Raw genomic sequence first — 17,685 nt, forward strand, 5'->3', positions numbered from 1 at the left:
GCCATTGGACTCCCCAAAACTTTCCACCCACTGGCCTGTGATCTCCCTGAATTCAGTGTCATTGCATGTGTTTCATAATTCTGAAGTGGAATTTATAGATTGGTATCAGACATATGGGCTAATATCGGACTTATGGACTTCATCTGGACTGGGTTGGGATATTTCCTCAGTATTCAATTTCTCTTGTATATAATTTTTTTCTTATACATTTCTTATGAATTTGTTTCTCTAGTCTGCATGGACTAGCACACCATCTTAGGGTGATTTGATTTTCATTATTTTCTGTTGGGTTTCCAAGCTGTGAAGCACAGAGGAATGGAGGCATAACGATTATAACTGATATAAGGTATTATGGAGGTGTGCAATAGGGAGGGAAGGGAGTTGGGGAGTAAATAATGAAGGCGGGAGTGGGGAGGAAACGATAGAACGGATTATGATTTCATAACTCATTTTAAAGGTTATTTAACCATGGGGGTGAGGAATGCTCTAAGATAAATGTGGTGCAGATTGTACAATCCCCCTTGATATAATCGAACGATTGAATGATTCAATTGTATGATATGGAAATAGTGTGCCAATAAAAATGTTGAAAGAAAGAAAATCCTTGTATATATTTTTATTATCTAAATTTTCATTTATTTCCTTAAGGAATTGTTCCAATGTCCTTACATGAAGAAACATACATATTCTGATTAAAATAATAAATATAATAATCTGACAAAAAAGGAAGGGGGGAAATGGTAAAAAGTGTTACTTGTGTACTCTGAATGTTTGTATCCTGCAGCCCACACAACCTGCTAACTACGCAGGAATGCTCTGACCAGCGAGGTCAGAGGTTATGGTGGCTGGATTGCATCAGGGACTTGGAGGAGCAATGGCACAGATTGGTTTCTGCCACTGTTCAGTGCTAAAGGGGAGTCTGTCACCAAGCATTCCTGTTCTCCCCCTTTAATAACTCTGGATCTAATTAGTTTGTAAGTTGATTCTCTTGCTGCCAGACAGTGCAGGATACCCCTCCTAATGAAACCTCTCCAGTATTTCTTAGGAGATCTTCCCATGTCTGTTGTCTTGCAGTCATAGTTCCCCATCGTCATATCAATTCATTCTGATTGCAGGTTTGATCTGTTTCATAAGGAAGACTTTGGCAGAATTATTCAATTCCATCATCACTGCATTTAGTGTTTGTTTCATAAATATGAATAATAGTTGTGTTAATTGGTCATCTTTCTAGAGTTGTACATAAAATCTGTAGCAGACATTATTGGACTTCAAAATAGATACTGAAATGTTCTTCTGGATGATGAATATGTTGTTATTTCTCCTCAAGTAGGCATTATCGGCGTAGCAAACCATGAAGTCTGATTCAAAATGACCAATGCGAGCCACTTCAGTGCGCTAGACATCACACTTTATTTCAATTTTGGTGGCTTGCAGTATTTCTATATTCATTCTCTGTACATACCATGTTGTGATTACTGATGTATGTTTGTACCTATTTTGCATCATTTTGATTCCTGTCCCATCAGCAAAGATAAATCTCAAACTTTTTGCTTCATGCATGTCATTAAGTTCCACTTCTTTGAAAAGATCATTCTTCTTCACCAGAATATTTTGAGCACGTAACAAATTCAGTGGCTCATATTCCAGCAGTACTTTCAGTAACATTGGACCCTGGTCATATGCTATCTCTTAAAATGTATAAATTTTGACTAATTCTTTTTATATAGTTGCTCTGTGTATTTTTCAATCTTTTTTTATGTTTCCTGCATAACTCAATATTTTCCCATGCTGTTGTTATGTACCATACAGTTGGTTCTGCTCCATAGCAATCCTATGCAAACAGAATGAAAGACTTCCTATTCCTACACCATCCTCACCATTGTTCCTATTCTTGAGCTCACTGTTGCAGAAATTTGTCAATCCATTTTTCCAAAGGCCTTCTTCTCTTTTACTGCCCCTCCACTTTACCAAGCATGATGTCCTTCTCCACGACTGGTCTCTCCTGACAACACGTCCACAGCAAATGAGACAATCTCTCTATCATTGCCTTAGGGAGCATTCTGGCCACACTTCTTCTGAGGCAGATTTGTTTGTTTTTTTTTGTCCACTGTACTTTCAATATTCTTTGCTAGCACCATAAGTCAAATGTAAAAGTTTTTCTTTGGTCTTCTTTATCAATATCCAACCTTCACAAGCAATTGAAAACCCTGTGGCTTGGGACAGACACACCTTAGCCCTCAAAGTAACATCCTCACTTTTTAGCACTTTAAAGAGATCTTGAGCAGCAGATTTGCCCAATGAAAAGCATCATTTGATTTCTTTTTATTTTAAATCATTTTATTGGGGGCTCTTACAACTCTTGTTACAATCCATACATCAGTTGTATCTGACATATTCATACATTTTCCATCGTTCTATTTTAGACATTTATGTTCCATTGAGCCCTTGAGATCAGCTCCTCTTTTTTTCCATCCCTCCTTCCCCCTGCCCCTGGCCCCGCCAACCCTCATACCCCCTTGATAGATTGTAGATTGTTAATTATTTTCAAATCTCACAACGACTGCTGACTTCCTTCACTCTGGTTTCTGCTGTTCTTCCCTCTGGATGGGGGTATGTAGTTATGTGTTATTCACTACAGTTGGCGACCCCTCCCTCTCCACCTCTTCCCCCTTCCCCTACCCTTTTGGTATCTCCATTCCTGTTCCTGGGTTCCACGTGTTGTTAATTTTATCTCTTGTCAATACCTGTGTACGTGCTCCCATCTAGTCTATATGGGGAAGCGTCACTGGGGTCATGATAGCGAGGGGTGAGGAGGCCTCAAGGGATCAGAGGTATATTGCGTGACCCATTAGTGCTCTACTGCACCCTGATTGACTCAAGCCCACAGAGGGGTTGCAGAGAGGGGATGAGTCAATCAGGGTGCAGTAAAGCACTAATGGGTCATATAATATACCTGACATATCTCTTCCACATCATCTTTTGATTCTCACCTGAACTTCTGGGAGCTCCCTTTCATTGTATGCTGCAACCGTTATTGGATTATCTTGAGCAAAATTTTACTCCATATGACATTAATGTTGTTCATTAATTTGAGTGTTTTGTTGAGTTACTCTTTCAAGCTGCTGACCAAATATTTCTCTTTCAAGTTTCCTGCACAGATGAGTAAGTGCTTTCTCTGCTTCACCAGCTTATTGGAACATTTCAATAAGCCTTGGGTTTGGATAATGCTTTCAGTGCAGCTTGAATTTATTCCTTCAGTGTCCTTGGTTCTTGCTTATATACTGTCTCCTGAAATGGTGAAATCTCTGCTCATTCTTCTGGTGCACTGACTCTGTGAAGTATTTCCACCTTCTTTTGGTGATTCCTGTGGCACTCAATATTTTGCCCATAAAATATTTCAGTATTGAACTCATGGCTTTAATTTTTCATTTAGTTCTTTCGGTTTAAGATATGCTGAGTGTCTTCTTCCCTGTTGGTCAGGGGTGGCAAACTGTAGATCAACAGCCATATGTAGCTCTTTCGGTATGTACATATAGCTTTGAAATAAAATTGAAAATTTTCAAAGAATATAATTCAGATAATGGTGATTGCATTTGTTTGTAAAAATAGGTGTATGACTCTCAGGTAACTATTATCTGTCTTTTTCTTCTTTTAAAACTGGCATTTTTGGTTGTTTTAGATCAGTACAGAGACATTATGAATAATTTGTACATAATTCTTAATGCACATACCGAAATCCTAAAATGGCATGTAGATACAATTCATTTCTAAATTCCAGTTTTAATTTGGAGGCAAAATTTTTTGAGTCTTTTTTTATTGTTTTATTAGGGGCTCATACAACTATTATCACAGTCCATACATACATCAATTGTGTAAAGCACATTTGGAAATTCATTGCCCTCATCATTCTCAAAACATTTGTTCTCCACCTAAGCCCTTGGAATCAAGTCCTCATTTTCCCCTCCCTCCCCACACCCCCTCCCTCATGAACCCTTGATAATTTATAAATTATTATTTTGTCATATCTTGCCCTGTCCAATGTCTCCATTCACCCACTTTTCTGTTTTCCATCCCCCAGAGAGGAGGTCACATGTAGATCCTTGTAATTGGTTCCCCCTTTCCAACCCACCCTCCCTCTATGTTCCCAGTATTGCCACTCACACCACTGGTCCTGAAGGGATCATCCACCCTGGATCCCATGTGTTTCTGGTTCCTATCTGTACCAGTTGTACATCCTCTGGTCTAGCCAGACTTGCAAGGTAGAATAGGGATCATGATAGTGGGGGTGGGGGGGGGTGGGGGGGGAAGGAAAGCATTTAGGAACTAGAGGAAAGTTGTATTTTTCATCATTGTTACATTGCACCCTGTCTGGCTTGTCTCCTCCCTGAGATCACTCTGCAAGGGGATCTCCAGTGGCCTGCAAATGGGCTTTGGGTCTCCACTCCGCACTACCCCTCATTCACTATGGTAAGATTTTTTGTTCTGATGATGCCTGATACCCATTCCCTTCAACACCTCATGATTGCACAGGCTGGTGTGCTTCTTCCATGTGGGCTTTGTTGCTTCTGAGCTAGATGGCCATTGTTTACCTTAAAACCTTTAAGACCCCAGACACTATCTCTTTTGATAGCTGGGCACCATCAGCTTTCTTCTCCACATTTGCTTATGCACCCATTTGTCTTCAGCGATTGTATCATGGAGGTGTGCACACAATGATATGATTCTTTGTTCTTTGATGCCTGAAAACTGATCCCTTTGGCACTTCGTGATCACACAGGCTGGTGTGCTTCTTCCCTGTGGGCTTTGTTGCTTCTGAGCTAGATGACCACTTGTTTACCTTCAAGCCTTTAAGACCACAGATGCTATCTCTTTTGTTAGCCGGACACCATCAGCTTTCTTCACCACACTTGCTTATTCACCTGCTTTGTCTTCAGCTGTTGTGTTGGGAAGGTGAGCATCATAGAATGTCAATTTAATAGAAGAAAGTATTGTTGCATTGAGGGAGTACTTGAGTGCAGGCCCAAGTACTTCTGCTGGAGGCAAAAATTTTAAGGAGATTATCAAATACCATTATCTTCCAATGTTGATAAGCTGTTAAATCATAAGTTCTACTAATACACAATTTAATGTGAATTACACAATCAAAAATCAATCCATTCACAGAACATAACAAAGTTATCAGGAAAACTGACTACCATGACCAAAGGTGTTATAGACTTTACACAGTTCTGACAAGAAACTCATGATGGTAGAATCTTTTCAGACATATTTTTATTTTTTTTAAATCAAAAAAGGAAACAAAATGTAAATGTCCAAGTCATACAAATGCATGTGAGTGACTACAAATTGCCATTAGGGTGCTTTGTGTTTGGGATAGAAAAACTATCCTTCATTCTCATCCTATGGAATGTTATGTTGACACCTAAGACAGTCAAATCTTCACAGAATTCAATAGCCCACTATTTTCTGATTGTATCCAAAAGATAAACAACCAGTAAATGATTTTGTCAGGTTTCTGTGATTGTTTACCTCGGTTCTTGCTTAGCAAAGCTGAAAGAATTTATGCAGCAGAAGCACTTTTTGTAAATCCAAGTAAATTTTTTGAGGGAAAGGAAAGTTTCAGGTATTAGTCTTGAAAAGTTCATGCTATTTCTGGAAGGTGTACAAGACCATGGTGACTGCACGAGCTTGCAACTGAAGATGGCTACTTCTGGAAAGCCCGAAAAACCTCGTAAAAGAGAATACTTGAACAGGGGCACTAGAAATCATGCTTGCAGAACCAGAAGCAATAAAATCCCCAGAGGCCAAGAGAGTAAAGGGCCCTCAGGCCCTGCCTTTATTCCCCTCCAGCTTTACTGGAGGTGGCGTGGTTGAGAATATTGGTTTACATTGTTGGCTGAGTTCAAGTGCACATGTGCTGTCACATAGCAGGTGCCTAGGTGCTTTCCCACTGGTGTCTGATGCGTGCCTGACTTCTTTGCAACTCCTTTATTGTGGCCCTGCCTGCTGATTTCTGCTCGGGAAGGCATTTTGGAAGACAACTCTCTTTTATCCCTAATCTAGAGACCTGTCAATTTCAGGTCTTAAAAAGCAAACAAACAAACATTTACACTTTAAAAAAATAGATGAAATGGGATTTCCTCCTCCTTAAAAGTGTTTCTGGAGCTACTAAAACTTTCATTTGCAAAACACTTGATAAAAATATTCCTCAGATTGTACAAGAAGGGAGATAGGGCCCACAGATAAGACATGGTAGATAAACATTAATCAGACTTGGCTTCTTTTTTTCTTGCTTCATCAGAGGCTGGACTCTCTTCATTTTTTGTTTCTCCATTTTTGGCAGGTAAATCTCATTTAGTTTTTCGGTTAGCTACATCAGCCTCCCCCCCCCCCCTTTCCCTTTTGTTTGTCCAATTTTGTCCAAAGATTTATCCTTCCTGATGCATTTTTTTGTATCCTTCGTCATTTTTGCAGGCACAGCTTGCACTGACAACCAAGCTGATCTCTTGGGCTCTTCCCTCACTGCTCCTTTGGCCCAGCTGCCCTTCCTTTTGGACATCTTGCATGTGGGGAGGCCACTTGCTGGATGCTTGTGGACAGCAGCACTGAGACCTTTCTTGAAGCTAGGTTGCCTGGCCCCTGCCATTCTGACTTTCGAATATCTTTTAAATTGTTGTGTCTCAAAAGTTTGTCATTTGCTGCTCTAGGTCTTTGATTATGTCATTATAATATTTTTTCTTGAGCTGCCCATTGAAATATTCTTTTCTGCTGTTTGACTTCATCATTTACTTTTCCTTTGCTACTCTATGATAAAGAGCAAGTTTCAGAGTCTCTTCTGGTATCCATTTTGATCTTTTTTTCTTTCTTTTTGTCTTTTTAATGACTCTCAGCTTTCTTCCTGATTGATGTTCTTGATGTTCTCCGCAGCTTATTGGGTCTTCTGTTATTACTATCCAGTGCTCAAATATGTTCTTCAATTGTTCTCCAAATTCAGGTGGCATACAATTAAAGTCTCATTTCGGCTCTCTTGGACTAATTTTATTTTTCTTTGACTTCTACTTTACCTTACATATGTGCAATTTATGGTCTATCCCACAGTTAACCGTTGGCCCAGGTTTAGCTGCTGGTATTGAACTTCCTTGTTGTCTCTTCCTACAGATGTAGTCAATCTGATTTCTGTCTATTCCATGTGGAGAAATCTGTGTGTAGAGCCTCCATTTATTTGGTTTGCAAAATTCTATCATGTGAACTCCAACTTTGTTTAAAATTTTTACATTCCAATCGCCAGTAAGTATCAATGCATCTTGATTGCATGTTTGATCAATTTCAGACTAAAGACATTGGTAAACTTATTTAATTTCTTTATAGCTTGATTAGTGCATGGTGCATAAATTAAAATAATAGTTTATTGATTTGATATCCTTTCGTGTGGATAGATATAATCCTATCATTGGCAGCATTTTACTTGAAGATGTATCTTGACATGTCATTTTTTGCGATGACTGCATTCCAATTTCTCTTGATTACATCATTCCCTGCATAGTAAACTATATGATTTTCTGATTCAAAATGACTAACACCAGTCCATTTCAGCTCACAAACACCTAGGACATTAATCTTAATGTATTCGATATGATTTTTGACTGCTTCCAATTTTCCTGAATTCATACTTTGTACTTTCCAAGTTCTAATTAGTAATTGATGTTTGAAGATTTAATTTCAATTTTGATTTGTGCCCCATAAACAAATGAAGATCCTAAAGGCTATACTCCCATATATTACACTGTTCACATCACCATGATCGACACTACTAAGAGTGCAGGCCTTTAGTATCACCTGCATAAGGTTTTCAGTAACTACTTCATCCAAAGTGGGCAGCCAATTCCTTCTTAGGTATCAGTTCTTAGTATAGAAGCTCTGCTGACATCTGTTCAACTTTGGATAAACCTGCCTGAACTGCCTCGAGCATCAGTGCAACACACAAGCCACAAACTTGGACAAACTGACAGAAAAATTGTGGATTTTTCCCGTAGAATCAATATTGCAAATTGAGATATTATATCAGCCCATATTTCATTGTTCTTCATAAAGTTTCAATGGCTAATTATTCAGAAGTGGTGTATTTCTTCAACTCTATGTGGTATGCAACTTATCCTGCCCCAGGAGCAAGACATCCATATATGATACATTTTGTTTAATTATTTCATTTTCTTGTCCCATCTGAAAAACACACTTACTGTTCAGAATGGAGATGTTAGTTATTGCTTCACTCTTTGAAACTGAGACAGGCCTGTCCTTTCACTTATCAGCCCTCATCCTCCTTTAGACAGTTCTGCAATCTATACATTTCCCCCAGGATGGTTTTTCCTTTTTCTTAGAGGTTAATGTATGTTGATAGTAAGTGGTTCCATTGACTTGTTTTCTGTCTGTAGTATTTCATACCCCACCCCCGCATGTCCCCCACATCTGTTCTTTTCAGTTTAAATTGCATGGGTTTCTTTTGTTTGATTAGACCCATCAGTCACAGACCTATTCTCTGTAACAATGATTGTATGGCCACATCCTTGGTGGAATTTGAGGACACATATATTTCTGTAATTTGTACAACAGAATTTTCCAAATATGGTTTTATTTTGCACAGTTTATTTTAAACCTATATTTTTCCTCCAAAATTTTATGTTAAGAAAGAAGGGAAAAAACTACACTATATCATCAAGATTTAACTTAGAAATCTCACAGATTCAAAGTTCTATTTTCTACAAAACATTAAAATAATTCAGAGAAAATATTTGTGAAATTATAAAAAGCATCACCAGTCCTCCATTGCCTAATAAAGTATCATGATTTCTTAATAAATCCTGATTAAATTTAATATCCATGTTTCTAGAAACATTATGGTCATGATAATAGAAACTTTCCCAATAGCTGTCTTTCTGAGTCTCATCATCATCTTTAAACTGAATAATTCTAACAAAAGGCTCTTCAGGCAATCTAAGTACCTACTATGAAGCACATCAAAATGTCTTCAAATTGTACTCATTACCAATTCCAAAGCCCTTTCTATATCTCAGTTATTTGTTAAAGTAACAATGTACTTCTTGATACCAAATTATCTAGTGCTAGTCTAACTAAAATATCATGAGAGGGTAACATTAAAGCACAGAAATGTATCTTTCCCCCATGCAGGGGGTAGAAGTCTATAGTCAAAGCACTAACACTAGGAAAAAGCCCTTTCTTGGCTCTGGAAAAGAAATTTACCTCTGTAGCTTTGTATTCTTTGGTCCCTTAGTTATAGTTACATGAATTTATCTTTTCCCATTTGTGAGGCTTTTTCTCTATGCCTATTGTACTCCCCATATCTCAGACAAAATTTGCTTTAGGAAACACCCTACAATGATATGCCCTCATTAATATACTAAAGAAAAATTCTATTCCCAAATGGAATTACAGCTGTAAGTAGAGGAAGTAGTATTCAAACATACATATGAATGAATATCCAATAATACAGTTTAATCCCTAATCAGCCCAAATAATTATTTCAATATATATTTATGCCCAATATATACTTCAATAGGTAAAATGATAAGTTTCGTATATGCAAGCAATGTAATACTATCCAACAATAAGAAGCAAACTTTCAAAGTAGGAGAAATAGACATCTGGAGCAAGATAGTTGACTGAAAACACAAGAAACTAAATCCTTCCCATAAAAACACCAGGAGATAATTGGCACAACCTTTAAGTGTGACCAAATACTTTTGATAAAATTCGTAATCTGTTGATGGGATGTATTAGAGTTTAATTCTTAGCTCTAGATTTCCAGAAGGCTTAGGTTTATGTTGTAATCTCTAATTCTACTTTTGAGTCTTCATATAGAATAAAACTCCACTGAGTACTTTCTGACCAATAACAGTGTAAAATGGGGCAGTGAAAAATGTTTTACCTTCATGCAGAGTGTGTTGGAAAGTGCATTGTTTCCAGTCTCCTAACTTTGGGAAAAGATTGCAACCTACCCTTCTTTCCTGGGTGTGTCCTTGTTGGATTTAAAATACTAATATCTATATAGTCAGGAGTCATACTCTGTCAACCTTGGTTGGTGGTACCTGAGTTACTCTTGTAAATCCATCTATTTGCAATACTAAATGCATTCCAATTACGCTTCCTTTACCATTTCTGTAATCCTATCTGCAATTGTGGTATATTGTTTTGACACCAATTATGATTTTCTGACAGTTTCCCTTGTTCTTCATATCCTATTTAAGTGGAATGGTTTCTACGAATACTTAAACACCATTATGGCCTAGTTCTGATGGGTGAATTCTTTATTTATTTTTGATCTTACCTGTGTCCTGTTTAAGAGTTAATAAATGTGTCTTTATAAATTGTGTTTGAATTTGTCATCTCTTCTTTTTCTCTACAACAATGCTAGAAATTGAATAAATACTTGCTGGAAGAGCAAACTTATTTTGATGAAAGTAGTACTTCAAATATTAAGTATGTTACAGAATGCCACCTTGCCATAACTTGTTATTTAGTAAATCAATTTTAGATCTATATAAAATCATATAATCAAGAACACTATATAATTACTGTCTTTTGCATTTTGATGGATTTTGTGTTTTCACTTATATTGCTCAATCACACATCAACCTGGCAATTCTATTTGTCATCGTCAAAAATTTCCTACAGCTTTTTTTAATACTCATTACAAGAATTAGTTTTTCAAAATGTTTTCCCAGAGTAAGCACACATATATGAGAGTTGGAATATTCTTGTCGGCAATGAGTGAGTGAGTGTGCTTATCTGCCTCTGAATTTCCATGTTCAGAGAGCAAGCATGCTCTTTGACACCTTTACATTCTGCACACCATGTATCCTTTGGAATCATGTTTATAATCATCAGTGAGATGACTAGTTTTCAACAAGAAATAATTGTGGAGATTTGGGGAAGACAAAATACCTCTGCCCATGTTTATATTTTGTGAGTGAAGATATCCTGTTTTCAAACCGACAGTGTCTCTGGATGTTTTTGTGCTGGAAAGATCTGTCTTTAGGACTCATTCCCCCATCTGATTGGTATGGTTGTTAGTTGAAAAAACTCTTTCCACAAATCACCTGTTTCTAAAGGGAACTGCCTCACCAAATGTTACATTCCTTCCCTAAAGACACAACTTATTCCCAACTATTGGTCTTTAAAAACACTTTTTATAAGCATTTTCCCAACCCCATTCCTCAATTAAGACAAATCTGAAAGATCATTTCAGATTCAGATTAAGAAACAAGTCTTCTATTATGATCTTTTTGCTGTTGAATGTCAGTAACTTCCAAATTCTACTTCATTAATTACTATAGTTGTTAGTCACAGAGCCTTTCCCCAAAAAAACTCTAGCTTACATGATTTAGAATGTCTCACAAGTTGTAGAAATCTGAGTTTTTTCCTAAGTCTTTGGACAGACTAGAGCACGTGATTCTAATGCAAAAACAAGAGTGGCATTATACCTTAAGAGGAACAAAAGCCCCTAGGTGCTGTCTGCCATACCAGTAAATCCTATAGGATAGATGAATATATCTTTCTTAACCAAGGACAAGGTGGCCTTGATTCACTTTAACCTGTTCCTCTCCTCTTAATAAAAGCAAATAACTTTGGAAATAATATGAAATTTTTTATATGAACCTTAGTCCTGTGAAGAAGATAGTGTAATTCCTAGGAACATTTGAAGAAGCAAATCATGGTCTCCTTGTTTTGTTTTGTTTGTCTCCCAGATATCTCACATGCAGTGCCATGGAGGATTATACAATTTCCATCAGGGCTTGTCTTTATAAAAGAAGAAAAGAAAAATGGAGAAACCAATGTAAACTGATAGACAAGTGTGTTAGGCTGGGTTCTACAGTGAAGCAAAACCAGGAACACCTGTATATATATATATATATATATATATATATATATATATATATATATATATATATATATATATATATATATATATATATATATATATATAAAGTGATTTATAGTAAGAAATGTCTCAGAGAGTTGTAGGAGAGAGTAAATATAGTCCATTTCAAATCCATGAAATAGATTTAAGCTGGAGGCTTCTCCTGACTCCTGTATCTGTAAAGGCTGATGAACAGGAAGCAGGAAAACTGCAGCTGGTGGATGCTGAGCTGATTGAATCTGAGATTGCCTGAATGGATCCAAGGTCGGCAGTTCAGTGATGGCTGCTGGGATTAGCAAACAATATAACAGATGGTCGATGTACCAGATATAAGATCCAAATTCAGCAGTATGAGTGAGCTAGCTTTCACACACTATCAATTTATACTAAGAGTAGGCTAGATCCTGAATGAAATCTCCCTCAAGCATATCAAGGCTGTGACCAGATTAAGGAAGTCTATTATTCCCAGAATGACTTGGCTAATTTGCAAAAGATATCATGATGGAGTTAACTCTACTGTGTTAGATTACATCGTGGGAAAATCTTTGCACACTCAAATTGTCGTCAATATAGCCACCACAGAAAGCCTGTGCCTTCTTACTCCAGCAGTGAAATCTGCCCATTTCTGAGTATCCAGCAGAGATCTAAAATCCAGTCCAACTCCTACTTCATACAACTATGTCATAGGGTATGATAAATGGCCAAAGTGAAAGAGGAGAGGAAATTATTGTGTGCATGCAAAATAATATGATAGCAAACAGAAAACAAAACATGATAAAGCTTATTAGACAAGCAGAAAAAAAGTTTTCAAATGCGTTGAAAACTTCAACATCCATTTATCAGGGATCGATGCAATTACTGAACAGAAAAATAAGCAAATATATAAAAGATCTGAACAACACAGACAATCAGGTGTCCTCACATATTTCTATGCCCTGTGAGTGGAATGGCAGATGTATTTTTCTGTCAGATCTTAGCTTTGACTGGATGGTATTACCAGGTGATTGCTTTAAAGTACCCAGTTAATTGGGACTATCATGGATTATGTGATAGATACACAAAACTTTTGAACCATCTACAATTAGATAAAGTTCATATTTGGTGTGGGGGGGCATTTCTTGGGGGACTTTTTGGCCCAGAAGTTTGTGGAGCACACTCACAAGTCTCCCAGAGAGCATTTCCTCATCCTCTGCTGTTGGAAACAGAAAAGTTACTCCCCAAGTTGTTTCCCCACAATAATGCCAAATCTAAGGTGCTGTTTGCAAACACATAGTCATTGGCTATCCACTTGGAGGTCAACTGCTTAAAGATTAACTGCCTAAAAGTTATCAGCCATCTAGAGCAATCAGACCCTACAGTCTGTTCCACCCTAAACAGAGCCCTCTCCCTTCTGATAAGGATAACGGATTGTTCCCCTGAAGAAGAGCCAAAGACACCTAAGGTCAAGCCAACTCAGGGATGACCAAGGTTAGGTTGCCATGTTGTCTCTAGAGCTCACCCATCTTGTTACATTTGTGCCTTCCTGTTACATGTATTTCCCTGGTGTCCCCCTTTCCTATTGCATGTATATCCCTTGCTCATCCCCTTCCTACTGCACCTATGCTTATTGTACAACCCCTTCCTACATATGTGGTTACATGTAATTAGGGGGACTGACATGGCTCTAGTGTATATGTGCCTTGATAGGAAATATATTCTCTCACTCTGTGCAGATCTGGCTATGGAAGTTATGATGGTCTCAGAAGTGAGCAATCACATGCTTTATCTTGTGTGAGGTCTCTTTAATTTTACCCCTCAATTATACAACTGCCCATGAACCCATTTGAATGTGGGGGCTGGTACCTCACACTATGATATTTCTTCAGCGATACCTCCATTTTAGCTAGATGTGGACAGTAAATAGCTTTTGGCTGATGCCAGCATTCATGCTGAAAAAAGTAGTCTGAGGAAAAATTTTTAAATCATTTTCTTGGGGTCTCGTATAACTCTTATCACAATCCATCCATCCATTGTGTCAAACACATTTATATATTTGTTGCCATCATCATTCTCAAAACATTTGCTTTCTACTTGAGCCCTTGGTATCAGCTCCTCATTTTGTGGGACATAGCCTCAGCAAAGCCATTTTGTATTTAAAAGTCATACAAGAAGGGGCGTGGGGTAGTTCCTGCGTTGACTCAGATGGTTGGGAAAAATCAAAACTTGGTAACATTTGTTTAACTACAGTGGGGCATGGAGGGCATAATGACCAGAAACTTATAGTTAAGGTCCCTGGAATGTTCAGGACATTGTGATCAGAAACTTACAGATAAAGTTCTCAAAATGTTCAGCTAAAGGCTGACTGCGAGGTCTGCTTCTGTTCCTGCTTGCTTGCACAGCTGCACAGCCCCATTGTTGACCCCACCCTATAAAAACCCAAGTGTGTGCATGATCGAAATCACTCTCTCCTCAGGGAGCTGGTTCTGTTAGGTAGCTTAGCCTAGGGAATTGGGAAGTCCATTTAAGCATGCCCAGGAGAGCCAGCATAGGACAAAGCTGGATTTTCCCGCCGGTGGGCCCGGATGGTCGTTACACCTGGAGCAGCCCACCTGGGCCAGGTGACTGCAATTCAGCCAATGGGATCGACCTGGGGTCGTTCACCACGCCTCCCCCAGGAAACCTTGAAAAGGCAGGGACCGAGAGGGAGAGGGGTCTTTTCTTGCTTTGACTGGTCTGGTCGTCTTCGTGGGAGGAGAGAGATCCTTGCATGACCCTGAGCAGCCTCTGCCAGGCCGCATGGTCAAAGGAATCCTATGGGTGCCGCGTAAAACCTGAAGTTTCTTTTAAGTCTCATTAAATTCACTTGGATCACGAGCCCGGCTTCGGCGTGAAATCTTTCTCACGCGGAAGCCAAGGACCGAGGCTGAAATCTAGTCCGAGAGAGAGACCTAACAATTCCTATGCAGATTCTTGTTCTCCCTTCTGTCCCCTTTTAAACAAACTGTTTTGCTTCTTACCAGAGACTGAGTTGTTCTTGTCCAGTTTATGTACAACAATTTTCCCGCTCCCCGCTGCCCCCTCCTTCATGAGCCCTTGATATTTTATACATTATTAATAATTTCTCATATCTTACATTGCCGACATCTCTCTTCACCGACTTTTCTGTCGGGTCTACTGGACCCTATCATGTCTGATGCCATTGGCTTCATGATGGACAGGTTGGAAAATGTTGGGTTATAGTGAACTGGTTTCAAGACTGACTGTGGGGTAGTTCACAAAACCCCCCAAGACATGTGGGGAGAGAATCATAAAGGGCTACAGACAGACCTGGAATTATGTATGCTTTCGTGGGATTTTTTGCTGGTTACATATATATTTACCGTATATACTCGAGTATAAGCCAACCCAAATATCAGCTAAGGCACCTAATTTTACCACAAAAACTGCATTTAAAATGTGCTGAAAAACTCAGCTTTTACATGAGTATATACAGTATCCTCTTTTTAATTCAATAATTTGTTTTCTTTTTGTTTTGTATATGTTACTGTTGGTTTGCATACATATATAAGACAGGCATGACAAGCAAGCCCAAGGAGAAAACAACATGGACTGACAATTCCAGAAGTATTTGGGAGGAGGAGGTGGGGGAAGGGATTGGTGAGCAAACAATTCCAAAGACGGGGGAACAAGTAGGTAATTAAAATCAAGAATAAGGAGGATGTTGAGATCCTGGGGGTATTGGAGCAACAGCAATCTAGCTGAGAGGAATTACCAAGAGGGAGAAGAAGGGTGAGGCTGATGGAGGAAGGTAAAAGAAAACAGGAAAGATCTAGGAAGCAAAGCTTTGGATAGAGGTATAAACATAGCTGTGTACAAATGTAAATATGTTAATTCATAAAAATAGAGGTATTGGCCTATGTACACATATTTACATGGTAATACATTGAGATAGTGGACAGACTTTGGGCCTCTGCTCAAGGCCTACATCAACACAAGAACACTTTGTTCTAACAACAAGGTATTCTATGATACTGACCCTCCCAGCACGAATGCTGAAGGCACATTTGGTGCATAAGCAAATATGATGAAGAAAGCTGATGGTGCCTGGGTATCAAAATATATAGCAGTTGGGGTCTTAAAAGTTTGAAGTGAAACAAGCAACCATCTGGCAGAGAAACAACAAGTCCACATGGAAGAAATACACCAGCCCATGCGATCATGAGGTGTTGAAGGGGTCAGGTTACAGGCATCAGAAAACCCAAAACAAACAAACAGAAAGACATATTGTTGAGAACAAGGGGGGTTGGAGCAGAGACCCAAAATCCATCTGTAGACAATGGGGTATCCCCTCACAGAAAGGGCACAGTAGTTGAAACACATTATTCCTCTGGTTGAAACACACAACATTCCTCTGGTTCATTGAGGCTTCCTCACCCCAACTATCAGGAACTCAGTCTTGCCTTTTACCTCTTTGGGCTAGACTGGATCATGTACACTGGTACAGATAAGCGCTCATGACACAACAGAATTCATGTCAAATAAACCCTTCAGGAACAGAAATGGGAGTAGTGATCCCAGCAGGGTAGGGAAAAGTGGGGAGAGGAAGGGAAGAAGGTAGAACCAATCACAATGATTGACACATAACCACACCCTATCTTGGGGGACAAAGAACAGAAACCATGGGGGATGGGAGACAGAGGTCTGCATAAGATATGAAAATAATAATTATAATTTATCAAGGTGTCATGAGGGAGGAAAAGGGAGGGAAGGGGGAAAAAGGAGCTGATACCAAGGGTTTAAATATAAAGTTCATGTTTAAAAAATAAAGATGGCAACATATATGCAAATGTGCTTGATACAATTGATGTATAGATTGTTACAAGAGCTGTAAGAACCCTCAATAAAATGGTCTTTAAAAAAACAGACTGACCCTGAACTGCCAAAAATTCTTATATGGAATATCATCATAAAAATTGGTACATTCCTTTATACATTATGGAAGTGTTTGATCAGGGTGCGCTTTCAACTGAAGCAAAAGAAGAAATGTACAAACTCTATCCCAATGCCCAGAGAATTCACTTTAAAATGGGAAGTAATTTCCCCTACCTGTGCTGAAGTGCAGATGTGAAATTTTATGTACAGATACATTTGCTACAATTCCATGGACCCAAATACAAGACCATTGACCTGTCCACGGTCAGTGTTGAGGAACACTAGGTGAAGAAGGGCAACCTGAATGCCAGCCAGGAGGAGGAGTAGGTGCACCTGCCCTGATGGAATGTAGCACCAGCCAGCCAGTGTGTCCGTATGCATCCATTACCTGCACTCCCCAGTCCATTTATGTCTGACAGGCTCACCAGCCATCACTGTGGTGTGGATAGCAGGACGGTAGTCTTTTGTGTGTGTGTGTGTGTGTGTGTGTGTGTGTGAAGGGAAGCAGTTCTTTTAAGTCAATACAACTTAAGAGTGTTTTTTTAGTCTTTGTTTTTGAAGCAGTACTTATGAAGTACTCCCTTTTTACGGATTGTGAAATTTTTGCTATCGAAAGTCTTTACAATTTTTTTTTCTCCAGTGAATGTCAGCTTCTGCATTCTGAGATTTCCTGGGGGAGGCATTTCTTTTTCTCTTTGTAATTTACTATAGAGGTTGCATGTCTAGACTAAGTCTTAGGAAGACATGTTTTTGTTTCGCTCCGTTGGTTCTAACCGTCATGGGTGTGTTAAGGCTGTCCACCCACCATGTGCTCGCCTGAAAATCAACGGTTTTTCCTT

General features: G+C 38.8%; 1 pseudogene; it reads left to right on the top strand.

Moving 5' to 3' along the window:
- The first annotated feature begins 3,450 nt into the window (after nucleotides 1-3,450).
- LOC142433536 (maspardin-like) lies at nucleotides 3,451-17,173 on the top strand (annotated as a pseudogene).
- The last annotated feature ends 512 nt before the right edge of the window (nucleotides 17,174-17,685 follow it).

The sequence above is a fragment of the Tenrec ecaudatus genome, chromosome X (genome assembly GCF_050624435.1).
Source record: "Tenrec ecaudatus isolate mTenEca1 chromosome X, mTenEca1.hap1, whole genome shotgun sequence".
In the NCBI taxonomy this organism is placed as follows: Eukaryota; Metazoa; Chordata; class Mammalia; order Afrosoricida; family Tenrecidae; genus Tenrec; species Tenrec ecaudatus.